The sequence below is a fragment of the Equus caballus genome, chromosome 5 (genome assembly GCF_041296265.1).
Source record: "Equus caballus isolate H_3958 breed thoroughbred chromosome 5, TB-T2T, whole genome shotgun sequence".
NCBI classification, from domain to species: domain Eukaryota; kingdom Metazoa; phylum Chordata; class Mammalia; order Perissodactyla; family Equidae; genus Equus; species Equus caballus.
In genome coordinates, this window is record NC_091688.1 from 78,712,633 (window position 1) to 78,737,055 (window position 24,423).

The 24,423-nt window shown below is 39.4% G+C and overlaps 1 pseudogene; it reads right to left on the minus strand.

The window, feature by feature from the left end:
- Positions 1-856: 856 nt before the first annotated feature.
- Positions 857-24,423, minus strand: LOC100060537 (peptidyl-prolyl cis-trans isomerase G-like; annotated as a pseudogene).

Here is a 24,423-nt window from a genome sequence, read left to right on the forward strand (position 1 = left end):
ATGATTACTTGGTTTTCTGCACATATATTTCCTATTTTAAATGCAATATGGTGATATAGCTCTTGTTTAATTGCCTTTCAGTATAGGTGGTTTTCTTCACCAACTGTGTAAATTATCTTTATAATTCTCATGCATCAACTCGGTATTTTTTTATGTAGCTTGAGAGGCACTTAGATGCTCTATAGAGTTTTGTTTTAATTAACATAATAAAAGTAGATGATTCAAAAGAGCAATCTCTGTCTTGCTTATTTTCACATTTCAATTCGGAAACCTTTCCACAAACTAACATATGCCTTAAAAATCCCTACATACTTCAGCAAAACAAAACGAAACAAAGCCACCCCATAGTATTCTGAAAGATTTAGAAAAATGTGCATAAACCTGCACTCACATATTATATGTTGTAGCTATAAAAATTTTTATTAAAAAAAATTAAAATTCAGTTGACATTAGCATTTTGCCTAAAGTAGCACCTTATGACAGTAGATGGCGTCGGTCTTTTAGAAACTACACACATGATAAAGTCATCTTTTTTTTTAGTTTCTGTATTGATCAGTTTGGAAACTTAAACCATTTACCATTTAGAAATTTAAACATTTTTAAAAAATCAAAAGAACTTTGCTATAATATTTTTTCTTATTTCAAGTTTATTAAAACTTTAGGCAGTACAAATTATCCAGGTTGCAGATTATTGAAATAATCAGCTCAATGAAGTCTGCCTTAAAAAAAAAGGGAACAAACATAAAACAACCCAAAAACAATGAAAAGAGGAAAACAACATAAAGGAGATTCACCAGCAGGCCTCTAAAACTTAAAATTTGAGACAGAATGGAAATAAGAAGTTTATACAACTCACTCATCCACTTTTGTCTTCATTTGTTCAGGGCTTGATACATGATCAAGGTGATTATTTTTATCATGTATATATTTGGTCGTTTCTTAACCTTTGGATTTTTTCTTTTCCTTTCCCATCGAGGATCTGGTCTTCTCACCTTCTCACGTATTTTCCAGTGTGGAGAACTTTTAATTCATTGTCCTGACTACTTTGTTTTACTTTTGAGAATGGCCTTTGATCTCTATCAGCCTTTTTTTCTCCTCTTATTTGAACTATTATGATCATGATTTTAAGAATACATTCTTTTATCACCTTCAGAATTTTCTTTCCCGTGTGAACTCTTACTTTCCTGGTTTCTGTATTTTTCTTTGTTTCTCCTTTGCCTTGCTTCTCTCTCTAAGCTCTGGGAACCTCTCCTTCATCTCTTCCTATCCTTACTTCCTGGTGTGGCTCTTCCATCTCAGCTCCCTGACCTTCCTCCTCTCCTATGCTCCTGTCCTGTGTCTTTGGTACTCCTCGCTTCTGCTGCAATCTCAGTCATGGTTCCTAGATCGCATGCTTCTGCTCTTGTTCCTATCTCTGCTTCCTTCTGTTGTTCCACCATTGTAGCTGTTTGCCTTTAGTTATATCACCTTTTCTCCTAGACTGTGCATGTCCATTCTTTTCCTTACTTGTAATACAATCACGCTCATTACTTCTTAATTCTGTTTAGACTTCTATTTTCTTCTATTCCTTTCCTGATCTTTTCCTTTACAATGAGACTTCTTTTTCTTTAATATCCTCGTGATCCCTTTCTTTACTCTTTTGCCTCATTCTTTGTTCTCCATGTCTGTTATGCTTTGTATCTCTTTCCTTGCTCTTGGATTTCTCTTTGCTCTTACTCCTACTTTTAGATTTGGCCCTTTTCTTCACCGTGTTTTTATTATACTTATCTTTTTCTGAATTTCTTCTGATGTCTCTCTCTTTGCTCTTAGATTTATGGTCTTTAACTTCCTTTCATTTTTTTCTGTTTGGACTCTCAGATATATGCCTGTGATCAGTTATATATTTCTCTTTTATTCTAACTGGGCTTCTTTGATTTTCTATTTCGTTTAACTCACTCTTATCCCCTTTGATCTTTCTTTTACCACTTCATACTCTCATTCTTTGAGCTCTCTGCATCTCTTGCCTCCAATGTGAAGGGTCTCACTGTCTGAAGCGATCCTGGATTTAGGTCTGGAAGGAGTTTAGTAGCACCTTGGTCCTCTTCCTTTCGTGTTTCTGCCAGACCTAGTAACTAGAAGTCGCCTCTGGTATGAAGCTGCCTGGGAGTTAAGTGGATTATATTCACCTCTCTGTCTCTGTCTCTATCTCTGTCTCTCTCTCTCTCTCTCTCTCTCTGTGTTTCCTTTCTTTTTCATCAGCTTTAGGAGCACCTTTTTCTGGTTAGGAATCTATTTTCACGTATAGGAGGGAACTCTTCTGGACAGTAGACTGAGGTTATCCTTCAAGAGTTTCAGCCTCCCTTTCACTAGATGCACTTTTCTTGACTTTCTCCCTATTCTTTTCTTTCTTGTGTTTTTGGGAATTTTTACCATGTTTCCTTTTCCTTTTTCTTTGTAAAGTTTCTCTTCAGAAGCAATTGCAGAATCAGAAGAGGACTGAGAATTTCTTGAACTGAGTCACTGGATGATGAGGAGGGGAAAGAGGAGAGTTTATGCCTTTTCTTCTGTCTTAGCTTTAGTTGAGGAATTAGCTCTTCACAACTGAGTGTCTTTGCCTCAGTAAATGGTTTGCTAGCTGTATCTGTTTTCTCTCTGCATCTGCATCTCTCACAATTTCTTGACCAGAAATCACCCCAAAACAATGTGATGGCCATCTAAATAAGGAATTAGTTTCATTGTTATGAACTGTGAACAATTTGTATCCTTCCCTCTGTTGGCTATTGATAGGAGAAATTCTCCGTTGTGTTCAACAGAAACTCTGATCTTAAGAAAATCCTCCATTAATAGATTATCCTCCTCCATTTCCTTCACTAAAGTCATTACCTTGAACCATAAAATCTTAGACAAGTCTGTGAAAGAGACCACTCTTATAATGTAATGGCTTCTGAGTTGATTTCCCCGCCCCTTCTCACCTGTACAAAGACAATGGAAGTTCTCCTGTGTTTTGGGGCACACATCAGAAAATAATTCAAAGACAACTCTTCCGGTAGATTGATTGTTAATGATGATGTCAAAAAATATTTGAGGATGCTGAACCCTTATTCCAATGGCTCCAATACTTCAATCGTTAAATAGAGAAAAAACAGGGAAACTGATCCAACCCTTTCAGTCCTGCACCGGTACACTCTCCTCTTCCTGGGGTCCTGTTCTTTAAAGCTTCAAATCTATCGCCACCAGAAGAGACACTAAAGCCCGTTAGTACAATCTTTTTTAGTGACTAGCTTACTACAAGAGTTTTATTTTACTTTAAAAGTTACTTTAATTTTTCCTTTCTGTTGTTATCTATTTTTAAATAAGGGAAATAACTGAATAGTACAATAAAAAAAAAAAAAACTTAGAGATTCTAATTCAAAATTTCAACTTAAAGAAGGGAAAATTGAGCTCCCCAAAATACTAAATTACTTGCCTATAGTTTCCCAGCTAATAATTTGTAGAACCAGAACTGAGCTCAGGTTGGTTTCATACTTTTCTTACTTCAGTTCCTAAGTAATAGTTATGGCTCATGCTTGCTTTTGTAAACTTTTTATCTTTTGATCAGAAATGTAGAACATATTTTACCCTCTTCTTCCTTAAACATATTAAAGAATTCTTTTCTAGCTATGAACCATAATAGTTCAATTCTAAATCTAATCTTACCCATGGTTGTTACACTTATATTTTTAAAATATTGCATACACATGTTGTAGTGTATGGTGTATGTAGATTAGAATGGTCTTGCTCTGCATTACTGTTTGAAAACAACCAAATATCTTATTGTTCTTTCATTCAATTTGGTTATTGAACAGCTGCTTTATACTACCCGTTGTACTATGAACTAGTCCTAGAAAGATGAATATGACCAGGTCATGTTTTAAGGGGCTCATAGATAATTCAGGTAACGGTGATCAAAATACAGCAAAAATATGTGGCCCTTTAAAGTTATCAAGGTTTTTAAAACATTAATATCATCACCATTAAATGATATTACCAAATATCTCTGATTTTGAGCGTTTTCTAGACTCTACATAAGATTTATAGTGTCTGGACTTCTTAAAGAGGTAACATGCAGTCATAGTCAAATTTACAAAAAAGCAAGCTACACACTCCTTTGGACAGTGGATTATAAAGAGTGAAGTTAGAGGATGGAGTAAACTTGGAGAGGAACAACAGATCACTGAGGGAACAGACTGATAGCTGATGGAAGGAAAAGAAGAGGTAGGGAAAGGGACTGAGGCATCCTCCTCTGGCCGAGTGATGTCAGGACCATTTATATGCAAATAATATATGTAATTAAGACTACAATTTGGGCTGAAAGGAAATTATAAAATCAAGCCCTTATCAATAATATATAAAGTAACCCATGATTTTAACTAAAGAAAAATATTTTAGTTGGTAGACTTTTTATTCATTATGGAAAGATAAAGTATTTACAATGTAGTTTTAGATGGAAATGATAAAACATACATCCTTCCCTACTTTGATATATTAACCAATGTTTTTGGTTGTTTTTTTCCTGTTGCTTCCTTCATTGAGGCAACCAGACTATGAAGTAGACATTCCTCAAGGGAGGGTTGTCAAATACTTGATTTTTTTTTATTTTTATTTTTATTTTTTATTTCAAAAGCCAAGTTCCAGACTTGAGAAAAAAGAATTGGAAAAATAACTGATGGGTCAAAACCTGTTTTCCGTGTCCCCAAAATCAAAGATTCTCTAGATTTGTGGAAAAAGAGAGAAGTCAGAAGAAAAGAAAAGAGCTTATATGCTGGGTACCTGAAAAAGGACCTAGGCCCAGCTCTCTTTTGGATTTAATCTAAAGTAGCGTATGGTAACGTTTAGGCAATAATAGAACACTCCTCTCTGTATAACTTTGGAGATTCAAGAGCAGAAGGAATGTCATTTTTCCTGTTTAACTTGAGAAAGTGGCAAGACCCCAGACTTCTCCCTCATTCCCCCATGCTAACGGCATAGAAGCAATAGAGATGGGAGTGTGGCTTGTCAGAGTTAAAAAGGGGGACTGACAATCTCTGAGTGACTCCACTCATATGTGGAAGTTAGACATGTAGACAAAGAGAACAGATTAGTGGTTACTAGGGGGAAGGTGGGGTGGGCAGTGGGCGAAGTGGTGCACCTAGAACACGACTGACAATAATGTACAACTGAAATTTCACAGGATTGTAAACTATCATAATCTTAATAAAAAGTTAATAAAAAAGAAAAAAGGGAAAGTAGCAGATTGTATTAACTAGGTTTGCTGTGTATCAAACAACATAAAAATCCTAATGTTTTTTTATTGCTCATGTGTCTGTGTGTGTGTCATACAGAAATAGAAATTAATCTTGAGCAACAACTGGATTCTTCTGAAGTAGTAGCAGTTAAAAAGATCATCTAATCTTTACACAGATTTCATTAAAGTGACTTATAATGTATTAAAGACTTCACAAGAATAAATCTCCAAATAAAGAAAGGAATAGTTCATGTCCAGATGGAAAAAAAAAAGGGGGGTTTGCTGAGCTGGGCTCATAGAGTTGCTTTGTGTCCCAGGATGGCATGGGGAGCAGCAGAAACATTTCCCGTGAGCCAGAGGCTGGTAGGGGGATGAGGTAGGGTCTTCTAGTGCCCCATTCCTTTTCTTATTCTCCCAAAAGTCACAAAGCTAGTGTCCAGCACGAGAGGATATAGCTGTAAACTTTGTGGACGGGCAATCAGGAACAGAATGTGTCCCAGCAGATAGAAGCATAGACAGATGACAACAGCTGACAACAGGTGATAGCCCCCTGGAGCATATGTGCAATCCCAGTGTCAGGGGAGGGGAAACTTGAGTTGACTGAGAGTGTTTCTCCAACATTTAGTGGATTGGGGGCTTGAAACAGAAAAGAAAACTTAACATTTCTTGCATACTTGAGTTTATGGACTGAGTTCATGGACTGAGATTTGTACCCACTATATTTATAATAGTGATAGATTTGTGCAAGAAGTCTCATTTCCTAATATTATTAGTAACAAATAATGTCTTCTTCAGATTCAATATGATCTTTCAAACACATTACAACACACTAATCTCATGTAAAAATTCAGATCTGAGTCTCAGGCAGACGCTCAAATGGTAAACATACCTCCTTTTTAAAAAAAACTTACTACCATAATTACCCTCAGTACTAGCTAACATTATTGAATATGCACTATGTGTTGGAACTTGTTCTAAGCCTTATAGATGGGGGATTTGGTTTAATCCTTTCAATTGTCCTAATAAGGTGAATTCTCTCATTATGTATATATTCTATAGATGAGGAAGCTAAATAAATTGCCAAATGTGACAAAGCTTGAACTTTGTGTGATTCAAGAATCCTTTGCATAAGCATTATGCCATTCTGCCTAGAAATGAATGAAATACTGGCTACATTTTTAAAGTTACATCAAATCATCAAAATCCAAGTCTTTCCTAATCTTCAGAGTTTTTGTGTTGAGAATATAAGGCAAATTCAAAAGCGCTCTTAGCCAAGACGCATCCTACAGCCTCTGTCTCCAGTTCAACTCTAGTTTCCAGAGAAGCAAACGCCTTATATCATCTGGTCCTTGTGCTAGGCCTTTCCCCTTTGCAGGTCACCTATCAATATCAGCAGTCATCGCTTCCTCCCATTTTGCCCCAAACTCTCAGATCACTATTTTGTTTTTGTTTTCACATTTAGCTTCTATACTTTTTTATTTTTGTGTGTGTGAGGAAGATTGGCCCTGAGCTAACATCTGTTGCCAATCTTCCTCTTTTTGCTTGAGGAAGATTGTCACTGAGCTAGCATCTGTGCCAATCTTCCTCTATTTTATGTGGGATGCTACCCATGTCGCTTGACAAGGGGTGCTAGGTCCGTGCCTGAGATCCGGGCCTGCAAACCCTGGGCCGCCAAAGTGGAGTGCGTGAACTTAACCACTATGCCACTGGGCCGGTCCCTAAACTTCTATACTATCTGCTTTTCTGACCTGTCTCTGGGTCCCTAAAGACTATTTGTTTATCTTTTCTAGGTCAATGACTTCATTCTGAAACCCAATACTTTAGAGAGAGAGAGAGAGAAAGAAAGGAGGTCCTGTTTTCAACAAAATACTCTTAGTAAGGGCCGCTTGGTTTCGTCTGGAGTGCTGTGTTATAAGGTTTCTCTGCTGCTCTCAGTGTAAACTGGCCTAAATAAGACAGTGAAGAAACAACTCTTTGTGACCTTTCTGGGATCATCATACTGCAGTAACAGCTGCTTGAAATATGACTCTCATCTTGCCATTTTTTCCCCCATAATAGATAGTTATACATGATTTTTTTCCACATCTCTCATCCAGAAATATATTGTTTTGAAGAAAAGTTTGAAAGTTAAACACAAGTCTTTCCTGAGAATATTTGATATCTCTCATAAAAATATGACTGAATAAAGTTACTCTTGAAGTTCTATTTTTATCCTTAAATTAAAGTTTAAAGAAAAGGGATTAGCAGTTATTATTAGATTTTTGTGTTAAAAATTATGAACTTTCAATATATAAATTTCCGGTTTTCCCCAATAGGCTTTATTACTTCCTCTGATTGTCTTTTCATTTTCCTGTGCTGTCCATCAACCGTTTCCTATCCTTTTGGGATTTTCCTCAATTTCTGTTTGCAGTACAGTGTCATGTTTCTTTTATTTTAAATTATTTTAATTTCATTTTTAATATATAGTGAGAACACACTGTAATAAGTTCATTTCACTACTTCCCACTTTCAAAATAACTTTGTCTTTCGAAATTTTGGCTTCCTAAAATAAGTCAAGCATTTTAGAGTCTTCATAGCAAGAAATATTCTCTTTTCTCTTTGCGTTTTCTATGTTTATAGAAAAGAGCTTCATGTGCCCAAACACTTTTCTAAAGTAGAGGTGTTTAGCAAAATATAATCTCCAGTGTAATAAATATTTCTCCATTTGGATATTTCCACTGACAAAATTATGTAAAGTAATTTATGGCTTTATGCTCTTATGATCGAAGAAAGATTGCGTTCTTTCTTTTTTCTTCTTCACAATAAAAAGAACTTTATTGAATTTTTTTTACTATGAGAGAAGCACATGCTTATTTACAATACCTATACTATAAAAATAATTCAGCAATAGACTAGTACACATAGCAACATAGGTATAAAAAACATAGGACTAAGCGAAAAATGAAAGAAACAGAATGTGATGCTAAGTAAATTTAAAATACCTGTACAAAAAAACCAAAAAATATACTTTATAGGAATACAAAATACATGTAGGAATATATACAAATTAAAAGATTTACATCGAATGCATTAGAATAGTTGTCATTGGGGAGTGGTTTGGGTGATACAAGTAAGAAATGGGGGAAAAAGAGAATAAAAGAAGAAATTTCAGAGAATACAGAAATGTACAAAGAAGTTAAAATCACCCTCAGTCTAACTACTTGGTGGTAATCACAGATTGCATATTTTGGAATAGAGCCATCCAGATACATATACACACATGCACCCACACTTTAAGATGGGATTATAATCTGTTCTTTAATCTTTATTTTCATTTAACAATACCATATAAATGTGTTGACATACACAATCATTTTTTATGTAGTACGTGCATGGGTGTGCATAACATTTAATGATTACCCTATTGATATACACTCAGAATGTTTCCAGCTTTTTTTATAACTGATGGTTCAATGAGCATTCTTAAACCTACATCTTTATCTATTCGCCTTTCACTAGAAATGCACGTTCAAATTACTGAAACAAATTGGGAAATTGCCCTCCAGAAATACCATTTTTACATTCCCAATATGGAACTTTCTGATTCCTACAAGGATCTAAAACTTAAAATGCTTGTAAAACAAATCAACAAACAGAAACAAAGTTATCTCCACATTCCAGGCTGTCCAAATGTTCAGATCTCAGCAGAGAGTAAATTACTCACAGAGTCCTTTCTGCTCAGTGGGAGATCCAAGGCTACAAAATGTGTTAATGTCAACACACAACTGACAACGGAGTACTGCGTTTGCCTGATCTAAACACCAGGGACTGAATGAACCACAGCAAGAGAAAGCAGAAAGGATGCACCCAGAACCACCGCTCATCCCATTCGTATGTATTCATTAAGTGGCCCATCAACTTTTTTGCACTTGAACATGCATCAGAATCTTGAAGTTAAAACAAAACAAAACAAAAAAAAAAAGGAAGACTTTGATTACTAATAGTGGGAGCTGCATTCTAGGTAACTAGGAGTTTTCTATTTATCAACCTGATTCCTAAAGTGCCTTTTTCTTGAAGGTTCTGACTTCATTAGTAACCTTATGCCCCAAACAGTGAAATGAGTTTTCAGACATAGCTACCAATCAGGCAGCAGTGTGAATGCCCGCACTGGAGCAGCCTGGTGGGGTGGGGCGCCGAGCTGTGGAGCCGCTCAGACTCGCGGCTTTGTCCAAACTCCTGTGCTGCATGGCCTTGAGCTAGTCCCTAAACTCCTGTGTCCCATTTTCCTCGACTATTACTTGGAGATAGGACATCCACTTGACTGTATCTCCAGCATCTAGAGCAAATATTTCAACAAAGATTTGTTAGTCAGTTAACTCCAGGTAACAATTAGGAATAACGAATGTGAAATGTCTGGAACCAAGCAAATACTCATTAAGTGGTAGGTATTGTCAATATTAAGATAAAATATGGCAGTGTTGTTGAAGGAGAGAAGCAGAGAGCAAAAAATTCCAGATAGTCCTGACGGTGGGTGAGAGGCCCAGTTTAGGTGCTAGGGTTAGTGTGAGTCTAAAAATGTGGGGATTAATAATGACAGGTTAGAAGAAGGGAGGGAGTTGTCCTGACTTACACTCGGCATTCAGTGTTACCAACAGCCTCTCCGAATGGAAAATACCCGTGTGGCTTTTAACAATGTGTGAATGTGAATAATCAACTCACCAAGGTAAAGTCCTTAAGCTTTTTCTACCCAATATCATTGCTATACCCAAAGCCGCATTGCAGAAACAATTGCTAAATGCGTATTTTCCTAATGTTACTATGTGGCAGGAATTCAAGTTGATAATCTCTTTTCAAGGCACATCTTTATTAAAAGGGAATTATTCAAAGCCTTCTGAGTGGTAATTACTATATAAAGGCTAATTGACCTAATTAATCTAATGTGGGTCAATGGCTGTGTAGTACCCAAAGAAGAGCATTTTCAAATGAGAAAAAAAAAAAAAGAAACTCCGAAAGGAATTTCTGTAAGCCAACATCCTTAAATTTAGTGAGTCTGATTTATTTCTTGCACACAGATATTATATTGCTGCATATTATATTGCTGGAGTGGCTGAGCTGGGATAAAAAGAGATAGAGAGACTAATTCTCTGAGGATACTGAGGAATATTCTGTTCATCACTCAGGGGAAGGCACTATATAAATTACATTATAACAACATTGCCTCTTTCTGATAACGTAGCACTGAAAGAAGAATTCAACATGACAAGAAGCCAAATTTACTATCATACTGTTCTGATTCTCTTGGTGATGTGAGAAAGTGCATGCTGATACCTCCCTTTTATTTGATTAACTTTGGCTTCTCTGAATGCCAACTTGTCCCATTTGAAGTATTGGCTGCAAAATATAAACTGGGACTGATAATATCTAGGCCCTGTGACTGAGGAGAGAATGTTATAATCCACACATGTGATAGACAAAATAAAGCTGCCAAAGATGTCCACGTTTTAACCCCCAAAATTGTGAATATGTCACATTACACAGTAAAAAGGACTTTGCATGTGTGAAGTTAAGGATCTTGAGATGGGGAGATTATTCTGAATTATCTGGGTGAGCCCAATGTACTCCTAAGTGTCCTTATAAGTGAAGGAGGAAGGCAGGAGAGTGAGTCAGAGATGGAGATGAGAGGATGGAAGCAAAGATCAGATAGCAGCGTAGGGGAGAGAGATTTGAAGATGCTGTGTTGCTAGCTTTGGAGATGGAGAAAGGGAACACAAGTCAGGGGATGCTGGCAGCCTCTAAAAGCTGGAAAAGGTAAGGTGATGCATTCTCCCCTAGAGCCTCCAGAACGAATGTTGCCCTGGATTTTAAAATCAAGCAACCTTGACTTTAGCCGAGTGAGACTGATTTTTGGGCTTTTGACCTCCAGAGCTCTAAGATAATAAAGATGTGTTGTTTTAAGCCATTAAATTTGTGGCAATTTGTCATAGCAGCAATAGATACTAATGCACCACATTTGGGCTCATGGCACAGAGCTACACTGCCATCATTTTAGTTGGATTGAAATAATGTTCCCATGCTGTGCCTATAATCCAAGACAGAGCTGGGACCGTCACCCAGAGGCCCTGCCGCGGAAGCTGTTGCTTTGCCTTCTGTTCATCACAAGCTCACTTTGCTCCTATTTATTTTCAGGCCTTTTGAGAACTGGAGTGTCAGTGAGGTTCCTAAGCAGAGGAAGGAAGTTTCATGGCTTAATTCTCCTCTCCCAGGTTTTTAAAACCCAAAGACATTTTCTAAAAAGATATTTACAACTATACACAATGTCTTTTAATCAACTGGGCCTCTGTTCTGTGCTCAAAATTAAACAAGAGTGAACCACGTGGAGGATGAAGAGAATGTTTATGTTCACAAAGTCTTTAGAAAATGGGTAGGTGTCTTCATCAGAGTCACGAGTTTGGGATATGCCCTTGGGCTAATACGGTAGGCTGGGGAGGAGCTTTGGGCAGCTGATTAAAATTAAAATTGCACATGGGGCCAAGGAGTTGAATAACAGTAATATTAACCGCTACTGTGCTAAGCAGCACTTATAAGGAACATAGGCATTATCCTATTATCCTGTTCTTACTATCGCTATTGTCAGCTGCGTAAATTAAAGCTTAAGGAATGGCACCATCCGGGGCCAGCCTGGTGGTGTAGTGATTAGGTTCGTGCGCTCTGCTCTGGCAGCCCGGGGTTCATAGGCGCGGATCCCAAAGACCTAGCACTGCTTGTCAAGCCATGCTGTGGTGGCATCCCACATAAAGTAGAGGAAGATTGGCACAGATGTTAGCTCAGCAATAATCTTCCTCAAGTAAAAAGAGGAAGATTGGCAACAGGTGTTAGCTCACGGCCAATATTCCTCACACACACACACACACAAGAAAACAACACAAAAACAAAATCACAACGAAAAAGAAATGGCACCATGCCCCCATCATCTACAGCAGACTCACTGTCAATTTGGCTCACTCGAAGCTGGGCTGTTAGTCACTACTCCGTGTCCTTTCTCTGCCTGAGCTGCTCTGCGGCTGACAACTTGGAAAGTTTTCCATATGACAGAGTCATGGCAGATTTGTTGTTTTCTTGATGTTCTAAGTGTGCTACCCCAGCAAATTCTTGAGAATGCAGGAAGGGCTTCCTAGATGAAACATATGCATCGTATATGACACCAAGCAAAGTCCTATTGCCATATGCAGTCAGAGAATGGGCAGACTGTGCAGGGCAAGCTTGGCTTTCTCAGAAGTGCGTTCGTTCTTATGGGCCCAATGGAAAAGCTAGCTAACTGATGTCATGATAGTGACTCCATTAAAAGTAGGGCAAATGATGAAAACGAATAAGTGCACATTTTGATTCTTACCACTGCCATGGTCCACTGAGGATGAAAAGCTGGAGGAATCCAATGAGACCAATTAGGTTGGACGGCAAGCTTTGTGGTGAGTGTGGATGAAAGGTGAACGGGATGACACATACTAAGGTCTCGGAGTAATTCAAGTCTTGGAGGAAGACTAGTGTTCAGAACCAGGTAAAAATGTTAAAGAAAGTAAGAAATTCAGAGTAGGAAGAGTTCTGGGAAGGGAAAGGCCCCCAGCTTGAAAATAATGATGCTGGGTTGGCGTATAATAGCAGCAGAACTTCTCCACTCCTATTCTACTACCTTTTTTTACTGGGTAAGGAGATTACTCATCAGAGTTGGCCAGAAAGGGTGGAACAAATGTTGACAAGAAAGAATTGGCATCCCAACTTGTTCAAGACTCCACATTTGAACCATTGCATCCCAAGGGAAGGTAACACGATATATTGATTGAGAAAACAGGCTTTGGAGTCAGACAGACCTAGAGTCTACGTTGTTCTCCTGGAAAGCTACTCAACAGCTCTAAATTTCAGTTTCTTCACCTATAAAATTGGGATAATAGTATATACCTCTTAGGGCCAGGGTGACAATTCAGTGTAAAACACTTTAACACAGCACCTGGCACATAATAAATACTTGATGCATGGTAGCTATTCATTTTATCATTATTATTTTTATAGACTAAGTAGTTGAAATGACATCAGAAATCTTTAAGAAATTGAGAGGAAAGAATAAATATTGTGAATAAGTAAACAGTCGATAAAACTAGAACTAATTATTTTAAAGATAGTCTTACCAGTTTCCACAGTAAACAGTGATCTCTAGGCATCGTGGAGGTTCAGTAAGAATGCATCATACCAACCCAAATGCATTTTCCTTTCTCTAAAGGGCTATATAATCCTGCAAATCAGAGAAATTTTATAGACAACTACTGGAATTTCAGCATGACCAAGAATCCCATGATATGCTTGTGGAACAACCGTGGGCTGGTTGTTACACGTAGGAGGATTTTTAACCTGTTGAATAATCCAAATGGTGTTGGTTAAGAAATATTATAACTCCAGAGGGAGATTTCCAGGAAGAATAACTTAGAGGTTAGTCCCTAAGCCCTAAATTGTTCAACATTTCCACTAATGACTTTTATGCTAACATCTGCAGCATGCTGATCAATGAAAGAACGCTGAATTACAGAATTAGGATTCAAAAAATTCTCATATGGCTGAAACAGACCAAATCTAACATTACGAAATTTGCCCACAAAAATTCTAGTCTTTTACTTTAGTCCAATATCAAACTCTATAAGCAGAGTATGGGGTACATGTCTTGGCAGCTTGTATTTTTTTAAAAAAATGTTTTATTTAAGAGCAAAGTTAGTATAAGTCGACCACGTGGCTTTGCTTCCATCCTTGGAGATGTCAAAGCACAGAGCAGACAACCGCTGGACAGGACTTTATTGAAAGGATTCCGCTGTCGATGCGCGTCTGTACTAGACGACCACTAAGATCCTAGGACCAACCGTTCATTAGAGCCTGGTGTATTCTCCGCCCTACCACGAAACATGGCCTGAGGATCTGAGATGTGGTTCAGCAGAGTCCTGCTGTGATGAAGGTGAGGAAAACAGGCATCCTAAAGAGAGGCCAAAAGGCCAGAAGTGGTACCTTCCGTTTTGCCGGTCAGAGATGAGGAGAAAACATGGCGCCTGCTGAAAGTGGTGGGCAGCCCAGCCGTAACCACGCGATCACCGTTCTGCTGGCACTGGGGCAGGTGGCGCCGGGGCAGGTGGCACCCTCTATGCCTCACCTGAGGGCTGATGTGGGGTGTGGCTTGAGCAGGGACTGACTGCAGCACCGGCAGAGTGATGACAGCAGGGAAGCTGCAGGCACGGCTACTGGCTGCTGGGACTCAGCTGCCATCCCCTGTGTAATAGAATTGAGTTGACCTGAGCTGCCATCCACTTGCACTAGGGTTGAGATTAACTTTTCCTTCCCTTCTCAAACTTTAATGTGCATATGCATTTCTGGGGATCTCATTAAGATGTAGATTAAAACAATATATAATACAGGTGTCTGAGCAACTCCTAAATCATTCTCTACTGTAGTTATAAGTGCACTTGGCACATTAGTGTCTGATCTATGGTTAAAAAATAAAAACCAGGGGCCAGCCCAGTGGCATAGTGGTTAAGTTCACACACTCCACTTCAGCAACCCGGGGTTCGCAGGATCCTGGGTGTGGATCTACACACTACTCAGTAAGCCATGCTGTGGCGGAGTCCCATATGCAAAACGAGGAAGGTTGGCAACAGATGGTAGCTCAGGACTGATCTTCCTCACCAAAAAATAAATAAAATAAAATAAAAATAAAAATCATTCCAAATGTGAAAACTTTTGTGATAATATTAGACAAATATTCGTGTAGATGATGGCATTAAAAAGTAATTCAATATATACCATCTCATGCCCATTAGGATGGCTACTATCAAAAAGACAGAAAATAAGGGGCTGGCCTGGTGGCAGAGTGATTGGGTTTGTGTGCTCCACTTTTGTGGCCTGGGGTTCCCAGGTTTAGATCCTGGGCACAGACCTACATACTGCTCAGCAAGCCGTGCTGTGGCAGTGTCCCACATGCAAAATAGAGGAAGATTGGCACAGATGTTACCTCAGGGCCAATCTTCCTCACCAAAAAGAAAAAAAAAACCAACCTAGAAAATAAGTATTGGTAAAAATATGGAGAAATTAGAAGCCTTGTGTGCTATTGGTGGGAATGTAAAATGGTACAGCCACTCTGGAAAATATGGTGATTCCTCAAAAAATTAAAAACAAGGCAAGGGAAACAAAAGAAAAAGCAAACAAATGAGACTACATCAAACTGAAAAGCCTCTGCATGGCAAAGGAAACCATCAACAAAAGGAAAAGACAACCAGGTGTGGACCTACTCCACTCACCAGCCATGCTGTGGAGGCATCCCACACACAAAATGGAGGAAGACTGGCACAGATGTTAGCTCAGGGCTAATCTTCCTCAAGTAAAAAACGAGGAAGATTGGCAATGGATATTAGCTCAGGGCCAATCTGCCTCACCAAAAAAAGAAAAAATTAAAATAGAACTACCATATGATCCAGCTATTCCACTTCTGGGTATTTATCCAAAGAACATGAAAATACTAATACAAAAAGATATTTGCACCGCTATGCTCATCGCAGCATTATTCACAACAGCCAAGACTTGCAAACAGCCTAAGTGCCCATCAATGGATGAATGGATAAAGAAGATGTGGTATATATACACATATACAATGGAATACTACTCAGCCATAAAAAAGGTGAAACCTTGCCATTTGTGACAACATAGACGGCCCCTGAGGGGAATATGCTAAGCAAAATAAGTCAGACAGAGAAAGTCAAATACCATATGATCTTATTTATATGTGAAACATAAAAAAACAACATCAACAAACAAACACATAAATACAGAAAATAGATTGGTGGTTACCAGATGGGAAGAGGGGACGACAGAGGAGGGAAGGCAAAAGGGGTAAAAGGGCACATTTGCATGGTGACAGATGCAACTAGACTTTTGGTGGTAAACACGATATAGTCTATACAGAAGTCGAAATATAATGATGTACACCTGAAGTTTATATAATATTATAAACTAGTGTTACCTCAATAAGAAAATAAATTTAAACGAATAAATAAATAAAAATTAAAAATAGAATTACCACATGATCCAGCAATTCCTCTTTTGGATATATACCCGGAAGAATCTAAGCAGAATCTCAGAGACATTCATACACCCATGGTCATAGCAGCATCGACTCACAATAGCCAACAGGTGGAAGCCAAAAGGTGTCTATTGATGGACGAACGGATAAACGAAATGTGGTATATATACATACAATGGAATATTATTAAGCCTTAAAAAGAAAGGAAATTCTGACATATTACAACACGGATTAACCTTGAGGACAATATGCTAAGTGAAATAAGCCAGTCACAAAAGGACAGATACTGTACGATCCCACTTATATGAGGTCCCTAGAGTAGTCAAAGTCTTAGAGACAGACAGTGGAATGGTGGCTGCCGGGACCAGGGGAGGAGGAGAATGGGGAGTTATTGTTCAATGGGCACAGAGTTTCAGTTTTGCAAGGTGAACAGAGTTCTGGAGATGGATGCCCGTAATGGCTGCACAACAGTGTGAATATTTGATACTATTGAACTGTCCACTTCAAAATGGTTAAGATGGCAAATTGTATGTTATATGAATTACACCATAATTTTTTTTTAAAAGTATACCAATGTAAAATCATAAATATACCAAGAGCAACTTGATACAAGATGGAATCTTTTATTATTAGATACCTTGCATTTTATATCTTTTAAAATTTTGATACTCAGAATAATATTGTGAGATGGATTAGAATATGAGCTCCATTTCTAAAATTAAAGAAACTGAGGCTCAGAGAGATGAGACTAGAGCCCAGGACTGCTGACTCGTAAGGCCAGGGATCGTTTCCTTCCAAGTGCTCCCTGCCACACTTTGCTCCCAGTGGCTGGGTTTTGAGGTGAGTGTGGGATTGCGGTAGCTACATTAACATTGTGCTGGATGCTTTGTGGTTATAAACATCTCTGATAGGTTGATGTGGTAGGGATGTTTGTCTCTTTGCCAAGCTGGTGACAATTTAATGATAATATTGTCAACTGGTGTCTTCGATGATTATACACATTTATCAGACAGTATAATCATCTCTACTCTGCCAGTTGCTCACACACCAGAAATGAAGCTCCAGAAGAGTCTATTATTCTGACAAGGATAATAGGTCATTATTACCAAATCAGCAGCGCAGAGCTTTATAAATAAACGACCCAGCTTCCCATCATTATTTTTCACAAGTGCCTCAGGTTCATCTTAGCATCTAACAGCAGGAGACAATTATCTCATAATATTCTTCTATTTTTTTTTTAGTATATCTTAACTGGCCTTAAATGGTAAATAGAATGTTTCTGTTGATCTCAGAGTAGAAGCATGGGTGGTTTTACGGGAGCATTAATAGAAAATGGGTAGAATTTATGTTATCTGCACACCAAATGCATATAATCTTTTCCTTTTCCATCCAATTCTGTTGAAAAAAGAATGACCAGCTGGGAAGATGGGAGTGAGAGGGGAAAAGGAGAAGTGCTATGTACTTATCACATGAATTAAGGTGAGGTTTTTTTTTTTTTAGGATGACGGAGTTTACAGGGGAGACTAGAGATGGAGGAGATGGAATGGTGAGGGGATGTGAATGGTACAAAGGAGACAAGAGAAGCAATGAGACTAGAGGTGGGGGCATGATGGTGGTGAGAGAAGCTGGGACCAGGGCTGGCTTCATGGGTGTGAGACCTCAGGTGAGGTTTTTTTCTTTTTTGGAAGATTAGCCCTGAGCTAACTGCTGCCAATCCTCCTCTTTTGCTGAGGAAGACTGACCCTGAGCTAACATCCGTGCCCATCTTCCTCTACTTTATATGTGGGACGCCTACCGCAGCATGGCTTGTCAGGCAGTGCCATGTCCGCACTGGTATCCGAACCAGTGAACCCTGGGCCCCCAAAGGGGAACATGTGAACTTATCTGCTGCACCACCAGGCCAGCCCCTCAGGTGAGTTTTTCATGTCCTCTTAATAGTGGTCAATTGGGCAATCAGAGTATACAAACAGTCCCCAAACGCTGCCCCTTCCCTGTGTAGAGTGTTTTAAAAGGGAAACTCATAACAGGAAAAATTCTCCTCCACTCACCCAGGAGTCGCCCTCCTTCTCCCCTCCTCAGACACGACCGCCTGAAGAGGCCTGAGGGGTCTTCCCAGGGCTGGACACCTGCTCATACCACCTGGCAAGAGGCTGTGCTCAAGGAGCAGCCCTCCTTGTACTGAACACTGGATTAAACCACAGCCCCGGCCCGCGGTTGTACAGCACCTACAGCTGCCATTGGGGAGGAGGCCCCGGGAGGACAGAGCACTGTCTTCTAAGGAGGGAAGGGGGAGAGCGGGCTGGGTGAGGAACCATGTTTCTCTGGCAAATGAGAACAGTCCTGTTCAAGGTGGCCACTGGCTTTCCAAACAAAAAGAAGCTTGTAACTATAAAAGGCTACCATGGGCTTCCTGCTCCCCCACCCTTTTAGAGGCAAAACCTATTTATGAGGCTTTATTAAGTGCAAATAAGTCCCTCGGCTGCAACGGAGAAGCAGCAGCTGCTGAAGATTTGGTCATTTGCATATAAATGACATGATTTCAGCTCAGAGAAGAATATTGAAAAATATACATGTCGACAATGGAATCCTGATAGATTCACACATATTAAGGTCAGATATTGTAATTTTTAAGGCTGCCGCATGCTGACGACTGCATCATATCACACATTCAGTTCTGTTTGGGTTATATGAGTTTTATCTTCTACGAAATGGAGGATTTTTATTGTGAATTAATTAAACTACATTTTTTTTCCTAAACATGAGAACATTCAGGTCAATAAGCTAAATGCTCTACAAATGCAGAGGCTCTGTGACAGCCAAAGTTACCAACTGCAAACTTGGTTTTCTGCACAGCCAACAAAGAGGGCTGCGTGCCTGGGTGTCTCCTGGGAAGAGACGGCAGCGTGTTCTCTGATTTTGGCCTGTCCGCTGCAGGGTCAGCCTCTTTTTTTTAAATTGAGGTCATAATAGTTTACAACATTGTGAAATTTCAGTTGTACATTATTACTTGTCAGTCCCCGTATACGTGTCCCCCTTCACCCCCTGTGCCGACCCCTCACCCCGCTTCCCCTGGTAACCACTGAACCATTCTTTTTGTGTGTTTATCTTCAACATATGAGTGAAATCATATGGTGTTTGTCTTTCTCAGTCTGGCTTATTTCACTTAATACCCTCCAGGTCCACCCATGTTGTTGTGAATGGGATAATTTTGTCTTTTTTTTATGGCTGAGTAGTATTCCATTGTGTGTGTGTGTGTGTGTATGTATATATACCTCATCATTATCCAGTCGTCAGTTGATGGGCACTTGGGTTGCTTCCACGTCTTGGCTATGGTTAATAACGCTGCAGCGAACATAGGGGTGGCTAAGTCTGTTTGGATTGTTGATTTCAGGTTCTTTGGATAAAGACCCAGTAGTGGGATAGCTGGGCCATATGGTATTCTATTTTTAATTTTTTGAGAAATCTCCATACTGTTGTCCATAGTGGCTGCACCAGTTTTCATTCCCACCAGCAGTGTATGAGGGTTCCCTTTTCTCCACAACCTCTCTAACATTTGTTATTTTTTGTCTCAGTGATTATAGCCATTCTGACAGGCATAAGGTGATATCTTAGTGTAGTTTTGATTTGCATTTCCCTGATGATTAGTAACAAATGTCTTTTCATGTGCCTGTTGGCCATCTGTGTATCTTCTTTAGAGAAGTGTCTGCTCATATCCTCCAGGTCAGCCTCTTTTTGAAGAGCCAAAGGAGGCTCCAGTTTCCATATTCTAAGAAGTTTCCAAAAGCCTGGCTAAAAGAGTAGGAAAGGAAATTCTTGTAGTTCAGGAATTCCCACACATTGCCAAGTGCCCACCATTGTTCGCTGGCTCCGTGGCCTGTGGCTTGAGGTTCGCAGCTGGTAAGAGACAGATCCTGGGATCGTCTGCTCTGCTTCCACACAGGTGTCCTCCGTGCCACCCGGAGGAAGTAGATGGGCTCCTCTGAAATCTGCTGCAAACTCTGGCCCTGCATCAGTCTGGGTGCTGACTGGCTCTCCTGCAACACAGAGCTTGTTTAGAAACTGCTGGTTGTCTACTGGCTGCTGGAAAGGCCACAGAAATCCCTAACACTGCTTTCACCTCACCAACCAGCCCTCACCTCCCCCAGGGAGAACCCTGTCCTGCAAGTGATCATCACTTAAGTGATAACTTCAGATTTCCTCGTAGAAAAATAGTATCCTATGTTCCTTTAAGTAACAGACTTTATTCATATCAACATTTGATCATTGAATTATTTACTTATTAAATAAGTCAGGTAACTAATTCTTAACATATTTTTAAATCGTACGCATTAACATTTACTGGATAAATAAAATCCTTGGTATACACACACTTTTTAAAAGACATAATTATAGATGACTAATAAACAATTCAATAGCTAGCTGAGAAAAATGAAAATTTAGAAACTCACCATAAATATATGTGTTTCATAGAGAACCTTATTTAGAGAACTCTATTATGCTAATTGGAAAAAGAGAATCTCAACATCACTTTGCTGATGTATTCGATTTATTCTCTTAAAATGATTTATGGAGATACACATGACATTTTAGGTTTAATAAAGATTATTATTATTATTTTTTTCATGAGGAAGATTGTCGCTGAGCTAACATCTGTGCCAATCTTCCTCTATTTTTTACATGGGATGCCTCCACAGCATGGCTTGATGAGTGGTGTGTAGGTCTGCGCCTGGGATCTGAACCTGCAAACTCCGGGCCCCTGAAGCAAAGGGCATGAACTTAACCACTACACAACTGGGCTGGCCCCATGTTTAACAAAGATTTTTAAACTATATATTCTAAAAATCTTATTTCTGGTAATTGATCAAATTATACACATAGAAGATGATTCTATCATCCAAAGTCTGGTCTCCCAGAATTAGAGAAGGGTGAGTAAACCCCCGGGGGGGTGGGGGGGCGGCGGATCCAGGTGCTGTGAGGCCTGAAGCTTATACAGTTTGGAGGGCTCTCTTTAAGAAAAAGAATACACCATTACTCATACAAAATTGGGCACAAAAGTGAATATTTACCTAGGTTGAGAAAAAAATCACAACAAATTATAAATTTAAAAAAAGAAATTGCAATAGATTACAAACCTCACAAAAGCCACAAAACTAACATACTTTGATTGATTCTCTGGCTACAAACCTCTATAACACTTTTTCTCTACAACTGACAATCTCTTCAGTCTATCCTCTAATGTGGTTGATAAAAATTGGTTTATATTAATGATAGTTTTAAAAAGTTTATTTCATCTCCAAAATGATAGGTAATGTCATATAAAGTTTAAGGATTGTTGCCACATTGGAGAAAACCTCTATTTCTTTCATACATGACCTGTAAAATTTCAGGGAATTTCAAGTTTTCTGTGGAGTGACTAATCTTTAATATTTCCACATTTTCCTACTAGCTAAGGCCATAAGACACACTGTTTCTACTGCCATGAGCTCTCAAGTCCCACACTTTTGTGTCCCTGGAAATAGTGTTTATGGAAGCTGCCCCTATATCAGGACCATTAGCAATATCTTTACTATATAGAGAATGGACTATGAAACATATAATTAAATGTGTTCTCAACTCAACTTTGACAAGGGTGAAGGGAAAATGAGTCTCAGAACGAGCCCTGATGAAAGAGTTCTGGCCCGCTCTGCCTTTGCACAGTCTGCTGGTTCATATACGCCTGGTCATTGCTGATTTTCAAGGCACAGGGTCTGTGATGAGAGAAGAGGGCTTGTGAAAGCAGCAGAAGACAGTTGCACAGAGTTTCCCTCGGGCAGCACAAGCCCCTTAAAGTTAAAAAAAAAAAAAAAAGCTGTTCTCTAACTTCATGAAAACAATACCCTCCAGACTCCCTCCTACCAGCATTCGCTGTCCATCAGCTCAGTTAGGCCAGCGTGGAATTAAAACCAGAAATGCCATGAGAAATAGAAAGAGCCCCAAGTGGATACCAGTCTCTCTGGGGTGTGATTGACTGAACACAACCAATTCTCTAGTGCATCCACGGCCGTCATCCTCCGGAAGAGCTTTGCTAAAAGCAGCGCATCCCGGAGCTGCCAGAGATGAAATGGACACTGTGCTCTGTCCTAGAAAGAAGATGAAGCTGGCAGTTTAGATTGCTGAAAAACAGTTTGAGATAAGCTTGTAGTTCCATAGAAATTAATCCGTGCCTCTAGATAGCATGTAAGCCTATTGGAAAGCTTCTTCAATTCAAGCAGTTAATAATATATCAACTCTTGTAGCTTAAGGGATACGATTTTCAAAATTATTGTACTGAGGGAATCATAAATTCCACCAAGAGGAAGGTTGTAGTCCAGATATTTTATTTTAGATTTCCATCTAGGGTGCATTATGACACTCCACATGAAAGTCAAATTGTCCATGTAAAATGGTTTCCAGGTGACAAGTTTACCCCAAGGGGTCCACTGAAGTAATACATTCAGAGTTATATCTGACTTTCACAATCTATAAAGACTAGTTATCAATTTTTTGAAAGATTTGATAAGCAGGAACAAAAAAATAGCTTATGGATGCTGACATTTGTCTCATTAATGGGAGCAGCATAAGAAGTACAAGCTCCTTCTGGATTTGGCTGTAAATACACCACTGACATACATTTTGGAAGGTTGCTGTTTTGTGCTGGTGGGAACGTATTTGTCTAACCTTGCACCGACTATAATAGACGTAAGGAAGCAGTGATGTGACTGTCAGCCACATTCAGCTTTTTAAAACAGGGGCACCCACTCTGCCAATATCTGTCACATTCCAGGCCACTGCATATTAAAAATTATGTTCCATCAACACCGTCTGGCCTAGTGGAAGTTTTATTAGGAAATAATTCTCCTGTTGTGTTTGGGGAAGGGAAGAAAAAAATCCCACTTCACCCAATAGGATTCAAAGGAATAATTAATGTTTCTTCCATCCTCAGAATAGGAAGGCTGTTGACTTCTCTGGTGTTTCATGTGGAATATCACAACCCCATCTGGCAAGGGCAGAACGAATAAACAAGTTAGAAACAGCCAGGAGGCCCAAGTACTAATTACTTGCCAGTTTGTTGCCGATCACTGCATCATTCTGTGTATTGTAAAGCAGTATTTTCATAAGTTATTCCCTTGTTACCAGGGAAAAAGAATTAGATTCTTTTTTTCAGGAAGATAGTATTGGTAGGTTTGTTGGAGATGCTTATTAAAACAATAATAGTAATAACAAGGTGCTTACATTTGCTTGGCTTTGGTTAAAAACTTTGTAGTTTAAAGTGCATTCTGGGAGGATGCTGACTGCCCAGACTGCAGAAGACATGCTGTGAGCCTCCTGCATCATCTCCTGAGTTCCTGGAGTTGGAACTCAGTTTCAAACCGGCTAACTGGCAACCAGTTAGCAATTGATGATTAGGTAGCTGGTAACTAAAGATTTTTTTCCTTTTTGCAACTGCTGATTATAGCATTTAGCTGTTCATCAGCCCATTGTCAACTGTGCTGCTTAGTCAATATGCTATCTGACTCCCACTAGGTTCCTACAGATAACATCTCCCTGGCACCTGGGTCACCATGGTAATGGGTGTTTGAGCTGTTTTTCAGGAATTAGGACCCCCTTGTCCAGTTCAGGCCTGTTGAGACCACCAACCCATCAACTGGGCCCTCCAGATGACCAATAAGTGACCTTCTGATATCAAGAAGCTAAAAACTCCACCCTCAGATGATGCTAACACCGCCATTTTGTGAACACGAATCCTATGAAGAGCTATGAAGGTTGACTGCACTTGCACAGATCATCAATTACCTCACCTCTCCTCACCTCCAATCATCTATCTCCACACTGCAGACCACCTTGTCCCCTACCCCATAAACATCCCTGAGTCCCCATTTGGGAGGGGGCGGATTTGAGACTCATTCTCCCGCTTCCTCACTTGGCTGCCTTGGGGTTAAAACCCTCTCTCTGCTGCAATCTCTGGTCTCGGTGTTTGGCTTTCTGGGTGATGAGCAAAAATGAACCTGGTTTGGTAACAGAGTGAAATACAAGGAATGGCTACATTACTCACCTGTCCAGAATTTAACACTAGACCCAT